Source organism: Diabrotica undecimpunctata, chromosome 8 (genome assembly GCF_040954645.1).
Source record: "Diabrotica undecimpunctata isolate CICGRU chromosome 8, icDiaUnde3, whole genome shotgun sequence".
Taxonomy (NCBI): Eukaryota; Metazoa; Arthropoda; class Insecta; order Coleoptera; family Chrysomelidae; genus Diabrotica; species Diabrotica undecimpunctata.
The window spans coordinates 119,211,047-119,216,073 of record NC_092810.1 but is presented as its reverse complement, the minus strand read 5'-3'; positions in this window follow the sequence as shown (position 1 = coordinate 119,216,073).

Sequence of the window (5,027 nt, the reverse complement as noted above, 5' to 3'; positions counted from 1 at the left end):
CCAAAAATTAATTAAAATCCTTTATAAAAGGTATATCATTATTACATAAATATAAACCCCCTTATATAAAGGGGGTTTTTTAATTATATACCTTTTATAAAGGATTTTAATAAATTCTTGTACTACTTCTTTTTTTATTTTTGAAATTTTTTCTCATATAAACATCAATTTTTATTGGATTTTATTATGTGAGATACCTTTATAATATCTTATTCTGATTGTTTGATACTGAAGACCTTGTCTAGTAATAAGCATTGTGCAGATGAGGAGCAATTCATCCCTAACGCATCTTCCATGCATGTTCGCTGAGATTAAGATCTGGCGATAACCAGTTTCCTGCCTTTTTCTGTCTTTTTTTAGGGCTGGCAATTTTGGTGTTTGCTGGTTGGGTGTCTGATAGTTGAGTATCTGGTACTTCAGGTCCTGATGCTTGTAAGTTTGGGGCTAGAGTATCTGCAAAGTCTGCTACTTAAATGTTTTCTGCTAAAGTATTTACTGCTTGAGATTTCGCAAATGGAGTGTCTGCTACCTGGCTTACATTGTTTGAATTAGACCAGAAATCATTGTTGCCTGGACTATCACTACTGCTTGAGCTGGAACAATCACTTGACTTAGATGAGGAGGAAAAACTAGAGCTACTAGAATCTGATTCATAGTTTGGATCTTTTATGGAATCATCATTATCGTTCTGGTGTTCTGGTGAAAGGTCAACCCGTAATAATGATATAGTAGGCTATATCATATATACTATTATCATTATCGGTAGCTATAACATAGTTTGCATTATCCTAAGTAACAAGTGCAGCATTTTCCTCTTCCAAAAGATGACTTTCTGAGATTTCTGAAAAAGCAACAACATTATTATAGCTAAAATAAAAACTTTGTTATTCAGGCACGTTTTTTTTTATTATTTAATATCAGATAACCTAAGTTTCGCACTTGATCTGGTGCATAACGCTCTGATTTTATTTTCTTTGCAAGTGCCATAATTCTGCAGGTCCTTAACCTCGATGAACTTTGGATGTTATGGAACCAGCCTCTTTGCTGCAACAAAAATAATAATAAATAAAAACTAGGAAGGATAACACACAGTCATAAACAAGAATGTAATAATCAATAATTCTAAAAAAGCGCCATAATTAAAAAAAAAAACGTCGGTGGATTTGAAAATCGTATGTCCGGTTTTGCAAAATAGTCATATTCCAAGAATAGTTTGAAAAATTAAACTTACATATTAAAAAAAAAACCGTCCTAACTCAAAATGTAGTACTACCCTGCACCACGCAAAAGTACTTTCCTCGTTTAAAACTTCGAAACCTGTCACAACACAAAACAAACAGCATTTTACTTATTGCAATAATCAGATATAACTAATAATTAACACAAAAACTGTCATTATTCTAAATTTGACTCCTTTCCCGATTAAGCACTAAACGTAGACTGTTATAAAGTCAAAGGTGACACTGTAGCGCAATGCTTACTGAGCTAACCTGTAAAAAATAAAAGTGTCACATCGCCATCTTGCGGTAAATAGTTTATGGAAGAGAGTACAACTTATTTCAATACTTGTAGTATGTGCGTCTCAATAATAGCGATTTTTGAGTTGTGACTCTTTTTTAGCGAAGGTGCGATATGTTGAGATAGTTCAGATATGTTTAACGTCAAGTCATTAATTAACTAATACGAAGTATTGCTGATCTGATAGTTCTTGGAAGAAGTAGGAGAGAAAGAACCAATAAGAACTAGAAGGGAGGCTTAGGCAGAACATGTTTGTGAAGCGGATTGATAGTGGTGTGACCCAACACAATTTAATTAAAGTAGCCGATCCTGCAAAGGGATAAAGGAAAATATAAAATTAATAATAAAAATAAAGTAAATATTTACGGAAAACATTTAAATTAAATTAAAGAATATTGTGACCATAAGGCAAAATTTTTCATAAAAAATTTCTGTATAAAAATCAAAATGTGTAAAACAGTTTTATAACATTAACATCTAGATTAAACGCTGCTATAAATGCTAAATGACCCTCGGTAACTGAAGTTTTCTTCAAGAAGTACACTTTAAAGGAAACCATAAAATTTATTCACTTTTTATTCGGAAAACGGCGACCAATCCTTAAGTAAAGCAGACATATTAACCCAGGGTTGATGTGAAAAGGGTATAAATTAAAGCAAAATCCTGCGAAGACTGATGAATCAGGAATTCACTTAAGGCCGTCAGTATAAATCGAAGTTACGAAGTAACTGTGGATTCACACAATTTGTCCTGCTGTCGGAGAATACCGAAATTGTCACACCGAAAGATATTTATTGCTATTCGAAAAACTTTTTGAGTACGGTTTTTACAAATCTTTGCTTGTCGATAACGTTTACATTATTTTTGAGTTATTTTTGCAGTATCAAAATAGAATAATAATCTTTTTCATCATTCCCTCGTTTTTATTTTTTTTTGTAGATTAGAGCAAGAATCTCAGAGTTTCCATTCGTTTTAATTTTATGCAAATGCCAGAAACTTTCATTTAGCTCCAAAAAGTCATATAAGAAACTGTAAAGAGAAAATTTAAAGACATTTTATTAAACAAAAGAACGAGAAGAGTACGAAACATAAAAGGTAAAGCTAATGCGTATGTTATACCAGGTGCGTATAAACGAGTACTTCGTTTTGCTTCCAATTTTATATTTAGTAAGTAGAATGTTTTCTGTCTATACTTATCGATGCATGACCTTTATTACAGTTTAGTCCATGGTTCTTTACCCAGTAAGATAATTTTGTATAAAGTCAGTTTGTTATTAGATCTTTAATTTTATTTTTATATTGAATTTTATCCATTATCACATAGTAATTACTATTTAAATCGGAAAGGTTAAAGTAAGTTTATTGACGTTTCAATTTCCACTTCGGAAATCGTTCTCAAAATACAAACATTAGTAAATTAATCAAATTTTGTTTTTTTGTTACTTGGTGAAAAATTCTTCTCATAATTTCATTTTATCTAACTCATTTATTGACAATTCAGACATACATTATACATTTTAAAGTAGACGACTTTAAAATAATATTGCCAATATTGTTGAGTTGCGTTTCTGGGACGACTTTACTTATAAGATAGTTCATTCGATTACATGAAATCAACTTTAACTTGAGAATATCCGTCAGAAAAGATCATAGCATGTAATTGGTCCTTAAAAAGACAAATACATGCAATGATGACAGTAAAATTCTCCTGTTAGTGATTCCATAGTAAATTACGAGGGAAAAACCAGGAAAAAAAAACCTCATAATACTATCCCGACATGGTAAGTATTTGGTCGTGCATTTGGTTTACCTTCAACAAACACCAAATTCTGATTTTATATGTTTGTTATTTAAAAATCATAAATGATGTATCCTCTATATATTACTGACTTACAAATACTGGTATTTTCTTTTTAATAACTTCCTCTTTCAATATGATTAACCAGATCCTACTACATTCTGCTGAACAATTCGCGACACAATTGGTCTCATTTAACATAATTAGAGCCGCTTCTTTGATTTTTTTCTTTTTATCATCCGTTTCTTTTAGGACTATATTTGAATCGTTCTATTGAACCCTATGTTCATTATCCCATGCGTGTTTACATATTTGAGATCTATCAAATTCTCTATTTTTAATATAAGATTGATGTTAACTTATTCTAACATTTAATGGCGTTGATGTTTCATCTAAATAAAACTGATCACATTCACAAGGTATTTTATAAATGCAATTATTTTCCCTTCTTGTTCATTGTTAGGTTTGGTTTTAGACAAAATCAATCTCGATTTGTTTGTTGTTTTGAATGTTGTTAAAATTTTGAATTTATTTCCTATCCTTTTAATTTTTTCCGATAATCCTTTTATGTATGGTATTGTTATTTTCCTCGTATTATTCCTTGTATATGCTGTAGGATCTCGTTCTAAGTTTAACCGTAAAAGGTTATTAGCGGAAGTTTATTACAATATATATGTTAGTGTACATATTTTAAGGTTAGGTAACATAAAAATTTATCAACTAAAAGAAAAATTACATTTTATGAAATAGGTTAATGTCCTTAAGATGTTTGGTCGTATTGGTTAAGTTACAGTTTAATATATTTTTAAGTTGACCTGGTTCTTCAGAAATGTTGTTGGTGCTTCGTTCATATGAGTAAAGTGGACAGTCTGTAAGTATGTGTTGGACTGTTTTTTGGCATCTACAGTATGAACATTCTGGTGGTAGCTGCTTCGTTAATAAGTGTTGATGGGTTAATGTTGTATGACCAATTCTTAGGCGATTTATAACCACCTGTTTTCTGGAAGTTGGAGCCGGACACCGATAGAGGGTTTAATTACTTTAAAGTTTGAGTTATTTGAATCCCAGCATCGCTGCCAAACTTCTGTACAATATTGTTTGATATTAAGGTAGATATCTGTGACTGGAATTTGTTTGATGATATCGATGCTTTCATTTGAGGTTGCTTTAACCGCTAAGGCGTCAACCTTTTCATTAACTGAAATACCTATATGTGATGGTATCCAGAGGAAGTGAATGTTTACATTTTTGTTTTGTAAGTAATGAGGCATAGATTTTATGTTTTGGATGATTTTATGTGTTGGATAGACTTGTTTGATGCTTTGGAGTACAGATAATAAATCTGAGATAAACAGAAGATTAGTATCTGTATATTTTTGACAAAATTCAAGTGCTTTTAAAATTGCAATAGCTTCACCAGTAAATACGCTGCAAAAAGTAGGTATTCGTATAGCATATTCGATATCATCTGTTAAAAAGGCTGCGGCACAGCCATTTTTGGTTTTTGATGCGTCGGTGAAAATCTTAACATTATTGTCATATTTTGATAGAATTTCTTTATATAATGTACAAACGAGGGTAAGATTTGTGGTATTCTTTGGGTAAGCTACTAGAGATGTATTAATAGTAGGAGAATTAATTGTCCAGGGTGGTTCAGTTGGGTATGTAGATAACGAGTATGTGAACAAGTTGGTATTATATCTACAATTCA